Below are 14,245 nucleotides of genomic sequence, written 5' to 3'. Positions count from 1 at the left end.
AATCTTGCAGAATCCTGGAAAGATGCCAGTCCCAGAGATAGATGATGGATTAACAAGATCAGACAAAAGGTGTAAGGGCACAACAGCAACTTGGGCTGGCTGAGACTTTCTCTATTCTAGTGTAACTGATGCCTATACACTAGCTGTCCAAGCTGACACATGCAGCCCGAGAGATGACAATCTACTTCGAGGCTCAAGTGTAATCATCTTTAAAATTTCCATAATAAAAACAGAAAACGATGGAAAGACTCAGAAGGTCAGACATCATCTGTGGAAGGAGAAACTTAATGTCTTAGAACAGAGAACATAGCACATTACAGTCTGTCCTTCAGCCCACAATGTTGTGCAGACCTTTTAACCTATTCTAAGATCAATCCAACCCTTTCTTCATCTATGTGCCTATCTAAGAGTCTTTTAAATGTCCGTAACGTATCAGCCTCTACCACCATCCCTGGCAGCACATTCCACACACCCACCACACTGTGTAAAAAAATTATCACTGACATCCCTTTATACTTTCCCCCAATCACCTTAAAATTATGCCTCCTTGTATTAGCCACTTCTGCCCTGGTTAAAAAACTCTGGCTGTCCACTCAACCCACAGCGGTATGCAAAAGTTTGGGCACCCTGGTCAAAATTTCTGTTACTGTGAATAGTTAAGTGAGTAGAAGATGAACTGATCTCCAAAAGTCATAAAGTTAAAGATGAAACATTCTTTTCAACATTTTAAGCAAGATTAGTGTATTATTTTTGTTTTGTACAATTTTAGAGTGAAAAAAAAGGAAAGGAGCACCATGCAAAAGTTTGGGCACCCCAAGAAATTTGAGCTCTCAGATAACTTTTACCAAGGCCTCAGACCTTAATTAGCTTGTTAGGGCTATGGCTTGTTCACAGTCATTGTTAGGAAAGGCCAGGTGATGCAAATTTCAAAGCTTTATAAACACCCTGACTCCTCAAACTTTGTCCCAACAATCAGCAGCCATGGGCTCCTCTAAGCAGCTGCCTAACACTTTGAAAATTAAAATAAATGATGCCCACAAAGCAGGAAAAGGCTATAAGAAGATAGCAAAGTGTTTTCAGGTAGCTGTTTCCTCAGTTCGTAACGTAACTAAGAAATGGCAGTAAACAGGAATGGTGGAAGTCAAGTTGAGGTCTGGAAGACCAAGAAAACTTTCCAAGAGAACTGCTCATAGGATTGCTAGAAAGGCAAATCAAAACCACCGTTTGACTGCAAAAGACCTTCAGGAAGATTCAGCAGACTCTGGAGTGGTGGTGCATTGTTCTACTGTGCAGCGACACCTGCACAAATATGACCTTCATGGAAGAGTGTCCAGAAGAAAACCTTTCCTGCATCCTCCCCACAAAATTCAGCGTCAGAATTTTGCAAAGGAACATCTAAACAAACCTGATGCATTTTGGAAACAATTCCTGTGGACTGATGAAGTTAAAATAGAACTTTTTGGCTGCAATGAGCAAAGATATGTTTGGAGAAAAAAGGGTGCAGAATTTCATGAAAAGAATACCTCTCCAACTGTTAAGCACGGGGGTGGATCGATCATGCTTTGGGCTTGTGTTGCAGCCAGTGGCATGGGGAACATTTCACTGGTAGAGGGAAGAATGAATTCAATTAAATACCAGCAAATTCTGGAAGCAAACATCACACCGTCTGTAAAAAAGCTGAAGGTGAAAAGAGGATGGCTTCTAAAACAGGATAATGATCCTAAACACACTTCAAAATCCACAATGGACTACCTCAGTGCATACAAGACGGCCCAAGAATCTCACAGAACTAGAAGCCTTTTGCAAGGAAGAATGGGTGAAAATCCCCCAAACAAGAATTGAAAGACTCTTAGCTGGCTACAGAAAGCATTTACAAGCTGTGATACTTGCCAAAGGGGGTGTTACTAAGTACTGACCATGCAGGGTGCCCAAACTTATGCTTCGAGCCCTTTTCCTTTTTTGATATTTTGAAACTGTAAAAGATGGAAATAAAAAAGTAATCTTGCTTAAAATATTAAAGAAATGTGTCATCTTTAACGTTATGCCTTTTGGAAATCAGGTCATCTTTTACTCGCTTAGCTATTCACAGTAACAGAAATTTTAACCAGGGGTGCCCAAACTTTTGCATGCCTCTGATCATCTCCAACACTTCTATCAAGTCACCTCTCATCCTCCAGAATGGTGTTTCTGGATTTCACTTTGGCATTTAATACTTTTGTTCCATAGACCTCGGTGAACAAACTCCTACTCTTTGGTCTAAATGAACCACTGTACAATTAGGTTTTGGTCTTCCTAACCAACAGACCTCAGATAGACAGGATACGCAACCTCTTCTCTCTCTCCATCATCCTCAACACAGGTGTCTCCCAGGGCTGCGTCCTGGCCCATTGTTGTATACTCTGCTCACACGTGACTGCATGACCAAACACCCGAGTAATCACATTCTCAAGTTCGCCAATGACACAACAGTGATGAGACTCATCACCAACAACAATGAGATGGCCTACAGAGAGGGGGAGGAAGCATTCAAGGCCAGGAGCCAGGCAAATAAACTCTTCCTCAATGTCAATAAGACAAAGGAGATGGTTATTGATTTCAGGAGAATTTGCACCACCCACCATCCCCTTTACATCAATGACACAAACAGCAGTGGAAACTGTGAGGAGTTTCAAAATCTTGGGAGTGCACATCTTACACAACCTCTTATGGTCCCAGAACACATTCTACACAATCAGGAAAGCTCACCTACGTTTCTATTTTCTGAGGAAGCCGACGAGCAGGATTATGTACATCTGTACTCATGCCCTTCTACAGATGTGCAGTAGAGAACGTCCTAACATGCTGCATCACTTCATAGTACGAAAGCTGTGCAATGCATCACCAGCACCTCTCTACCTGACATTAAGGAATTAGGTACAGAAATGTGCTGGAAAGGGGCCAGTATCATCATGAAGGATCCCAAACACCCTGCTCATGGATTGTTTGTCCCACTCCCATCAGAGTGGAGGCTCCACAGCATCTATGCCAGGACCACCAGACTCAAACAGTACCTTCCCAAAGAAGTAAGGCTTATCAACAACTCCAACCACTAACCCACCAGTCCAGACCCCCTACTATATCATTTCTTGTCAGAATCAACTTGCGTACACATACTGCTGTTCCTAGCATCACTTTACGGATATAGAATCTCTCTCTCTCTCTCTCTCTCTCTCTCTCTCTCTCTCTATATATATATATATATATATATATACACACTAACAGGCGGGAGGCGAAGATGGCAGTGTGACGCAGCGCGCGCAGCTCTCCGGTGAAATGATATCGTATTTGTAAGTAGAATGCCGTGTACAATTCTGATTTGATGGAGACAGACGTGAGAAGCAGAGGAACAACTGGAGAAATTTCTGAAATGCCCAGTTCGCTGCCGCTGCTACTGTGTGATCAAGAATCTCTGGAGGGAAGGCCCCAAAATCCCTGGCTTTGCCTGCTGCTGGCGACCAAGGCTGAGATCGAAGCGTTCGGCAGAGATGGTGCTCGGTACTCGGTATCAGAGGGCTGATCGGAGCTCAAAGTTTTCAGATGACTCAGAGTCGGACTGTGGTTGGGCATGGCAGGGAGAGTTTTCTTCCTTCTCCCGTCTGCGTGAGATGTGGGACTTCCGAGAGACTTTGAACTTTTTTACTGTGCCATGGCCTGTTCTTCATCAAGTTATGGTATTGTTGCACTGTTGTAACAATATGTTATAATTATGTGGTTTTTGTCAGTTTTTCAGTCTTGGTCAGTCCTGTGTTTCTGTAATATCACACTGAAGGAATATTGTATCATTTCTTAATGCATGCATTACTAAATGACAATAAAAGAGGACTGCGTGTCCTCATAACCTAATCTAGTGTATTTATACAAGGCTATAAGATAGACGAGCAGAATTAGGCCATTTGGCCTACCGAGTCTGCTCTGCCATTCCATCATGGCTGATTTATTATCCCTCTCAACCCCATTCTCCTGCCTTCTCCCTGTAACCTTTGACACCCTCAAGTACCTATCAACCTCCCCTTTAAATATATTCAATCACTTGGCCTCCACAGCTGTCCATAGCAAGGAATTCTACAAAATCTCCACCCTCTTGCTAAAGAAATTCCTCCTCAACTCTATTCTAAATGGACTTCCCTGCATTCTGAGGCTGTCCCCTTTGGTCCTAGACTCACCTACTACAGCAAATATCCCCTCCACATCCACTCTATCTAAGCTTTTCAATATTTGATAGGTTTCAGTGAGGCCCCCCCCTCATTTCCCAGCAAGTTCAGGCCCTGAGCCATCAAATGCTCCTCAAACATTAAACCTTTCATTCCCAGAAACATTCTCATGAACCTCCTCTAGACCCTCTCCAATGCCAGCATATCTTTGCTTAGATAAGGGGTCCAAAACTGTTTACAAAATTCCAAATACGGTCTGACCAACGCCTTAGCATTACATCTTTGCTCTTATATTCTAGTGTTCTGGAAAAGAATGCTAACATTATATTTGCCTTCCTTAGCACTGACTTAACTTGCAAGTTATCCTTTAGGGACTCCCAAGACCCTTTGCACCTTTGAATTTTCAACTGTCTCCCCATTTAGAAAATAGTCTTTATTCCTTCTACCGAAGTGCATGACCATACACTTTCCAACACTATATTCCATCTTTGCCCATTCTCCCACAATGTCTTAAGTCCTTCAGCAGACTCCCTACTTCCTCACACTACCTGCCCCTCCACTTAGCTTTGAGTCATTTGCAAACTTGGCCACAAAGCCATCAATCCTGCCATACAAATCACTGATATATAATGTGAAAAAAACAGTCCCAATACCAACCCCTGTGGAACACCACTGGCAGCCAACCAAAATAGGCCCCATTTATTCTCACTCTTTACCTTCATTGTGTGCATGCGCCGGTCGTGCATGCAGCCTGGTACAGCCGTTCCGAACTATTCTTTTACTTTTTCTTCTTACTTTTTAATTTACGTTACTTTTTTGTATTTTTTTTCTCACGGTAACACGTCGAAGTTGCACCATCTCTAACATGCTGGTAGAGAGGGTTTTATTTGGGTTTTCTTTAGCACTGGAAATGGTTACACCCCGACACGCGGGACAGAAGCAAGGTCGCATTGTGTATTCCACGGACCAGCAAACACCGGCCGGTTTAGCGAGTAATGCGGTGGACACCCCTGCCGAAATCCGGAGGAAAACACACAGAAGGGGATCACAAAGCCGAGGAAAGAGGACTGGGTTGAGACAACAGGGACTTTTGGAGAAGAGGAGTTTGGTGGGTAATACCGTTCCGGCTGACCGGAAGTGCACCGAGAGTGGTAAGCGGCGTGAAGGAGTGGGGTGCTTACTGATCTGGCTAACAACAGATGGTGCAATCCAGAGTATATTACGATCGAGGAACATGTTTGCAGACTGGACACTGAACCTTTTACTGTTGGACTTCGGCCACATTCCACCGTGATACAGCACTGGCAGCACGGGAGGTCGTTCCTGCCTATGGCCATTGAACGTGCAGCTCCTCCCATGGAGGGTCGGACACCCTGGGCCAATAGACTGGTCCTGGACTTGTTTTCCATCTGGCATGGTTTGCGTTTTGTTGTTTGATTGTTGGGGTTTTTGTATTGCTATATTTATGCTCTACTCTTGGTTGGTGCGGCTGTAACAAAACCAAATTTCCCTCGGGATTAATAAAGTATATCTGTCTATCTATCCATTACAGGATATTTTTGTAATACCCTGGGCTCTTATCTTGTTAAACAGCCTCATATGTGGCACCTTGTCAAAGGCCTTCTGAAAATCCAAATAAACAATATCCACTGACTCTCCTTTGTCTACCCTGCCTGTTATTTTCTCAAAGAATTCTAACAGATTTGTCAGGCAAGATTTCCCCTTAAGAAAATTATGCTAACTTTAACCTATTTTATCATGTGCCTTCAAGCATACCAAAACCTTATCCTTAATAGTGGACTGCAACATTTTGCCAACGACTGAAATCAGGTTAACTGACCTATAATGTCCTTTCTTTTCCCCCTCCCTTCTTAAAGAGTGGAATAGCATTTACAATTTTTCAGTCCTCTGGAACCAGGATCTAGTGATTCTTGAAAGATCATTACTAGTATCTCTAAATCCTCTTTATCTACCTCTTTCAGAACCCTAGGGTGCAGCCCATCTGGTAGAGGTGACTTATTTACCTTCAAATTTTTTACCTTTCCAAGCACTTTATCCTTAATAATAGCAACTACACTCACTTCTACCCCAAACACTCTTAAATTTATGGCATACTGCTAGCTATTCCACAGCGAAGACAGTCACAAATTACATATTAATTTCACCTGCCCTTCCTTTGTCCCCTAATATTACCTCTCAAACATTATTTTCCAACGGTCCAACACCATTCACCTCTCTCTTTATATAGCTGCTAAAACTTCTGGCATCCTCTTTTAAAGTAGGGGATTTGCAACCCATTCCTTAGCTAGAGCCTTCAGCAATTTGGGCATTGAGGGAGAGAGGAAGAGGAGAGCCATCCGCAGTACCACCGATGCGGCAGAGAGGGCCTCAAGATGGTTGTGGCTCAAAAGAGGGGAGCCATGGAGTCATGAGTAGCTAGCCATCTGGACACAAGCTGGGGTCTGATCAGCCCCGGCTGGGTCAACTGGAGGTGGTTGTATGATGTTGAAAGACCCAAAACACCCGATGATTCCAGGAACATCACTGAAGATGTGTCCAGAAGCATCAGCAGATGTATGTACACAGACATGCTTTTTCTATCTTCTATCTTCTGTTGTAATTTACATCCCACATACTGGCTACTGTTCAGAGGAGTGCATATACGTCTAAACAGGATCTTTTTACTCTTGCAGTTTCTTAATTCTACCCACTAGGTCTCTACATCTTCCTGTCTATTGAATCTCAGAGCTGTACATGGTAACATATATGTTCTTTAATAATAAATTAATTTCGAACTTTGAACTATGTCACCTCTTTCCAAGGAACTGAATTCACATTTTACCAACAGACCACCCAATGCTCTCTGCCTACCTGCTTGTCCTTTCGATACAAGGTATATCCTTGGATGTTAAGCTCTAAATTATAATCTTCTTTCAGCTATGACTGAGTGATGCCCACAACATCATTCATATCTGCAATCTCTAACTGTGTGACAATATTTATTGTTTTTTTATTATTGTGCTCTTTATCTTATTGTATATTTTTGTGCTGCATTAGATCTGGAGTAATAATTATTTTGATCTCCCTTACACATGTACTGGAAATGACATTAAGTAATCTTGAATCTTTACTCCAAAGAGAAAACCATAGTTCATTCAACGATCTTCATGCTCACTAATCCAGGCAGTATCCCAGTAAATCTCCTCTGCACCCCCTATAAAGCTTCCACATTCTTCCTGTAAAGGAGGTGATCAAGACTGAAAACAATAATCCAAATGCGGTCTAACCAGGGTTGGCTTCGGTTACCGTATAAGGTAACTGGAGAATGCACCCTAACAGATGTATGTAACAAGTTATAGAGGTACATTACCTCACAGCTCTTGAACTCAATCCCTCGACTAATGAAAACCTTCTTAACAACCCTATCAATTTGTGCGGCATCTTTGAAGGATCGATGGATATGGACCCCAAGATCCCGCTGCTCTTCCACAGGAGGAGTTTACGTGTGTACACTGAGTTTTATGTGTGAATCATTTAACAGATCTGTTAATAATCTGAGAAGATGAAGCATTAGAATAAACTTGCAAATTATTAATAAGAACTTCTTTAACTAACTAAAAGGGAAAAAATTCCAGAAGGCATTCAGTAAAGTGCTACATAAAAGGATGCTGTATACTAATCTGGCACGGTAGCGTAGTGGTTAGCGTAACACTTTACAACACCAGCGACCCAGGTTCAATTCCGCTGTGGTCTGTAAGGAGTTAGTACGTTCTTCCCAGGACCTCGTGGGTTTCCTCTGGGTGCTCCTGTAACTTCCCACATTCCAAAGGTGTATGAGTTAGTAGTTTAATTATTCACATGGGTAAAAATGGGTGATGCGGGTTTGTTGAACTGGGAGGGCCTATTACAATGCAGTATCTCTAAATAAAAAAAAAACCATCATGGATACAGGGTCAAAGCAAACAAGCCCATAAAATTTTCTCAACCACAGCCCCTTCTATTGTTTTCTGAAATGTTGGCTACCCTTCTAAAAGATCCAATGTCCCAATGAAGGGTCTCAGCCCAAAATGTCGACTGTTAATTCTTTTCCATAGATGCTGACTGATTTGCTGAGTTCCTAGAGCATTTTATGTGTGTTGCTCAAGATGTTCAGCACTTGTAGAATCTCGTGTTTACCCTTTTACAAATACCAGCCCCGCCCAAGCCAAACACCAAGCTAACTTTGAAACTAGTAGCTGTATCTTCATTACTGTGGGGTTAACCCACTATTCTTGTTACAGGTTGAGTCTCTGGTAAAGAAGGCAAATGCAATGATGGCATTTATTTCAAGGGGACTAGAATATAAAAACAAGGAGATAATGCTGAGCCTTTAAAAGACACTAGCCAGGCCGTACTTGGAGTATTGTCAGCAGTTTTGGGCCCCATATCTCAGAACAGAAGGATGTGTTGTCATTGGTGAGAATTCAGAGGAGGTTCACAAGGATGATTCCAGGAATGAAAGGGTTAACATATGAAGAACGTTTGGCACCTTTAGGCCTGTACTCACTGGAATTTAAAAGTATGTAGGGGGGGGGAAATCTCTTCGAAACTTACTGAACGTTTGAAAGACATGTTGAGAGGATGTTTCCTATGATGGGGGTATCCAGAACTAGAGGGCACAGCCTCAAAATTGAGGGGTGACACTTTAGAACAGAAGTAAAGAGGAATTTTTTTTAGCCAGTGAGTAATGAATCTGTGGAATGCTCTGCCACAGACTGCAGTGGAGGCCAAGTCCGTGGGTATACTTAAGGTGGAAGTTGGTTGTTTCCTGATCGGTCAGGGCATCAAAGGACATGGCGAGAAGGCAGGTGTTTGGGGTTGAGTGGGATCCGGGATCAGCCAGCAGAGCAGACTTGATGGGCTGAATGGGCTAATTCTGCTCCTATGTCTTATAGTTTTTTGGTAACCCACACACGAGGGGAAACACATATACCAAACATCAGCTGCAATCTCCCCCACCTTTTCGGAGGGTTAAACAATAGCTACTGGCCTTGCCAACAATACCCACATCCAAAAACATCAAAACTATTCAAAGCTCGGATGTTTGTCTTGGTGTGCAAGGAGAAGAGACTGGAGAAAAAGAAGGAGAGCCTTATATTTCTATTTATGCATCTGCTATTTGTAGAATGATTTGCATTGTTACATGTAAGCAAGTGCTTGTCACAGCAAGTTAAAAATGATAGCAGATCCAACCTTGATTTCAAAACACATCTGAGAACTCCCACGAAGCATTCCAATGGAAACAACAGCAAATGAAAATCAGAAAAGATGCTGGAATTCTGAAATTGTAAACAGAAAATGCTAGAAATACTCCACAGGTAAGATAGTATTTGTGGAGAGAGAAATAGGGATAACACTTCAGAAACGTGAACGGCAAGAAGAAACAAGAACTATTGCTTCTTCCTCCACAGATACTATCTGACCTGCTGAATATTTCCATCATTTTCTATTCATGTTGCATTGGAAACAACATTTGCCTTTCTCCGTGGTTCTGTAGAAGTGCTCCTTATCCTCCTGACATTTACGTCTCGCTGCCTTGGTAAAGTAGCCAGCATAATCAAATATCCTGGACATCCTCCCTTTTCCCCATTCCATTAGGTAGAAGATGCAAAAGCTCAAGACCAGCTTCTATTCTGCTGTTACAAGACCATTGAACAATGCCCTAATATGGGAAATTGGACTCAGAGATTCAGATTCACTTATTCATCAGATATAGATCAAATCATACAGTGAAATGCAACATTTGCGTTAACAACCAATACAACCTAAGGAAGTGCTGGGGTAGCTTGCACATGTTGCCACACATTCGAGCATTAACATTGCATGTCCGCAATGTTCAGCAGAACAACACAAGCAACAACAACAACAGAATAACAGCAAAGCAAGCCCCATTCCCTCTCACCTACCCACACAGTCAAACCTCTAACCCCAGGACAGGCCTTCTCTAGGCCTCCGGTGGACTTGGTTTCTAAGACATTGGGCCTTCGACTTCCCCAGCGACAACCTCCCTCCTTATGACCCTGCAATCTTCTCTGCAACTGTAACACTTTATCTTGCACTCTGTTATTATTTGATCTTGTACCATCTCAATGCACTGCTGTAATGAATTGATCTGTATGAACGTTATGCAAGACAGGTTTTTCACTGTTGTTCAGTTAGACCATAAGACTATAAGATATAGGACCAGAATTAAGCCATCCAGCCCATCAAGTCTTCTTCGCCATTTCCCTCTCAACCCATTCTCCTGCTTTCTCCCCATAACCTTTCATACCCTGACTAATCAAGAAACTGTCAATTTCCGCCTTAAATACACTCAATGTACTGGCCTCTACAGCTGCCTGTGGCAATGAATTCCACAGATTCACCACCCTTTGGATAAAGAAATTCATCCTCATCTCCATCCTAAATTGACATCCCTCTATTCTGAGGCAGTGCCCTCTGGTCCTAGACTCTCCCACCATAGGAAACATCCCTTTTACTTCCACCCTATCTAGGCTTTTCACTATTCAATAGGTTTCAATGAGAAACCCTTTCATTCTTCTAAATTCTAGTGAGTAAAAGCCCAGAGCTATCAATCGTTCCTCATATGATAAGCCTTTTATTTCCGGAATCATTCTCATGAATCTCCCCTGAACTCACTCTAATGAAGCCATTTAGTTTAATTTGGCATCATGTTTAGCTCAGAGATTGTGCGCTGAAGGGCCTGTTCTTGTGCTGTACTCTTCTACGTTAGAGTCACAGAACACTGCAAGCACAGGCAGAGGTTCTAAGTCTATTTCTAGGATTTTTTCCCTCTTTCTTTGTGTATTAGTACACATCCAGTGCGCTGAGAATGGATCCAGAGTTAATTGTATGCTCTTAGTGTGAGATGTGGGAACTCTGGGAGATCTCCAGTCTCCCTGATAACTATCTGCACAAAGTCCATCGAGCTGCAGCTCTTAGAGACCATGCTGAAGAACTGGAGCTGCAGCTCGATGTCCTCCAGCTTATATGGGAGAATGAGGAGGTGATAGATAGGAATTACAAGACGGTAGTCACTCCTAAGATGCAGGAGGCAGATCCCTGGGTGACTGTTGGGAGAGGGAAAGGGAATAGGCAGCCAGTGCAGAGTACCCCTGTGGTCATTCCCATCAGTAATAAGTATACTGCTTTGGATACTGTTGTGGCGAGGTGGGGGAGGATGACCTACCAGGGAGAAGCCGCAACAAGAAGGTCTCTGGCTCTGAGGCTCAGAAAGGAAAGGAGAGAAGAGGACTTGTTAAGTGATCTCATGTGCTGCACCTTGTCAAAGACCTTCTAAAAGTCCAAGTACACAACATCCACTGATTCTCCTTTGTCTATCCTGCTTATTATTTCTTCAAAGAATTCCAGAAGATTTGTCAGCTCCTGACACTCTCGAACTACTGAGATATTGCTAGTGTCTTCCACAATGAAGATGGATGAAAAATACTTATTCAGTTCATCCATCATTTCCTTGTTCCCCGTTACTACCTCTCCATCATCATTTTCCAACAGTCGACATCCACTCTCACTTCTCTTTTAAACTTTATATATCTGTAGAGACTTTTGGTATGCTTTTTAAAATTGTTGGCTAGCTTATATTTGTATTTAAACTTTTCTCTCTTTTTTGACTTTTTTAGTTGCCTTCTGTTGGTTTTTAAGAACTTCCCAATCTTCCAACCTCTGACTAATTTTTGCTCTATTATATGCGCTCTTTGATTTTTATGTTGGCTTTGACTTATCTTGTCAGCTACAGTTGCGTTATCCTGCCTTTAGAATACTTATTCTTTGGGATGTATTTGTACCATGCCTTCCAAAACTCCCAGAAACTCCAACAATAGCTGCTCTCTCGCCATCATCCGTGCTAGTATCCCCTTCCAATCAATTATGGCCAGCTCCTTTCTCATGCCTCTGTAATTCCCTTTACTCCACAAGTCAGGGAAGTAATAAAAGAGAAGCACATATCTTGTGAAGGGTACAAGACCATCTCAAAGGCATTGAACATACCGTACTTCGGAGCTTAATGCAGTCCATCACGAAAAAGTGAAATAAAGATGAAATCACAGCTGCACTGCCTACATCAGGCTGCCCCTCAAACTTAGCCGCCGGAGAAGAATGGCACTTGTAAGAGAGGCTATTATGATGCCAACAGTCTCTCTGACTGAGCTGTAGAAGTCGGTGGCTGCAACTGGAGATGAAGTTCATGGCTCTTCAATCTCAAAGGCCTTGCAGAAAAAGGATATTTATGGAAAAGTGGCAAGGTAGAAGCTCTGGCTGAAAAAGAATATCCTTGCCTGTATAGACATTGCAAAGCATCACTTACAAGATACTGTAAAGATATGGAAAAAGGTCTTGTGGTTGGATGAGACTAAAGTGGAACTCTTTGGCCTCAACACTAAGTGGTATGTGTAGCATAAATCTAATACTGCGCATCAACCAGGTAACACCATCCCTAAAGTATGGTGGAAGTAGCATCATGACATGGGGGATGCTTTTCAGCAGCAAGGAGTGGAAACTGGGAGGATTGATGGGAACATGAATGCTGCTAAATACAGAAGAGCCTGGATAAAAACCTGGTAGCCTCTGTCGGAGAGCTTAATCAGGGGCGGAAGTTCGTCTTTCAGCAGGACGACCCAAAGCACACTGACAGCGCAACCATGGAGAGGGTTCAAGTGAAGAAACTGATGTCCTTCAGTGGCTCAGACAGAGTTCTAAACTTAGCCTGGTTGAACACCTCTGGCAAGACCTAAAAATTGCTGTCCACCACCACTCTCTAACTAACCTGGCACAGCTTGAGCAATTTTGCAAGGAGGAATGGGCAAATCTTGCTCCATCACATTGTGCAAAGCTAATAAGAGACTTATCTAAAAAGACTACCTGCTGTAATAGCTGTAAGAGGAGCTTCAATTAAGTACTGAGCAAAAGGTGACGAACACTTTTGAACTGCTGACATTTCAGTTTTTGAACTTTTAGTTTTTAATGCTTTACAATTTTCCCTGCTTTTTGGGCTCTATTGTGGAGTATGTAATACATAAATAAAAATTCTCAGTTAAATTGATCAAAATCCTTAGTTGTAACACTCATTTTTGCAGACAAAGGCTTGTGACTGAATACTTTTTCCAAGGTCCTGTATACCCCTCATAATTTTGTATACCTGTATTATGCTCTATAATGATCAATATTCTCAAGTGAACGCTTCTGGAAAGCATGCAAAAGTTGAAGAAGACTGGGGTGAAATGTGACATTATCACACCTCTCACAATGCAAACCCATTCAAAATGTTCTTCTGCTTAGGTACCAATGGGAATGCAGTCACTTTGGTGATATAAGCAAGGATTGCCAGTCACAAGTGGATCACATCTTGACACAGCTGTGATGTTGACAGAGTGAGGGTAAAGCAGATGAGGAGAAAATGGGAATGCGAGCTATAATGCTGTTTCAGAGAGTTATTTACCAGAACAGTCCAGCAACAGGTTCCAGCTGAACTGACAGAAGGTGAAGCAGCAGAAGCAGATTCAGTGGTAACTTTCAAAGTGTAAATGATTATTTCGTCAAAAAAGAAACATCTGCAGAGTTGTGGGGAAAGAGAAAGAAGGTGGAAAACTTCTTAGTAGTTCTGTATGGGCTAGCACAAGGACAATGGGCTGAATGGTCTTCAAGTGGTGCCATAAAGAGCAGCAAATTTTGTAAGATTACTTGGTTTATTAACATGGTGGCCCCTTAAAACACATGTATTTAATAGTCTATTAAAATACTTAAACTTTGCACCTAAAATGCTTATAAATTTTCCCTTTTACTGCAGGGGTTGTTAGGGCCACTTTCCATTACTGGCATCCAACCTGAAAAATAAAGCTTCACTTAAATAAAAAGTCTCAGCAATTGGGACCCAGGTTATAGCTGTGTCTGTGCAATCCAAATCAACACAGTATGAAAACATGAGGGAGAGAGGAACAGACGGATAAGCTGGTGAGAGGAGGCTTGTGTCAAGTGTAAACAGTCAGATCGAAAAGCCTGTG

At 42.3% G+C, this 14,245-nt stretch overlaps 1 protein-coding gene across 2 annotated transcripts in view; it reads right to left on the bottom strand.

Moving 5' to 3' along the window:
• The window catches only part of ttc7b (tetratricopeptide repeat domain 7B), a 470,264-nt gene that overhangs the window by 162,647 nt on the left and 293,372 nt on the right, over positions 1–14,245 (bottom strand). The window lies entirely within an intron of this gene.

Source organism: Mobula birostris, chromosome 1 (assembly GCF_030028105.1).
Source record: "Mobula birostris isolate sMobBir1 chromosome 1, sMobBir1.hap1, whole genome shotgun sequence".
NCBI lineage: Eukaryota > Metazoa > Chordata > Chondrichthyes > Myliobatiformes > Myliobatidae > Mobula > Mobula birostris.
This window is presented reverse-complemented; position numbering and strand designations above follow the sequence as displayed.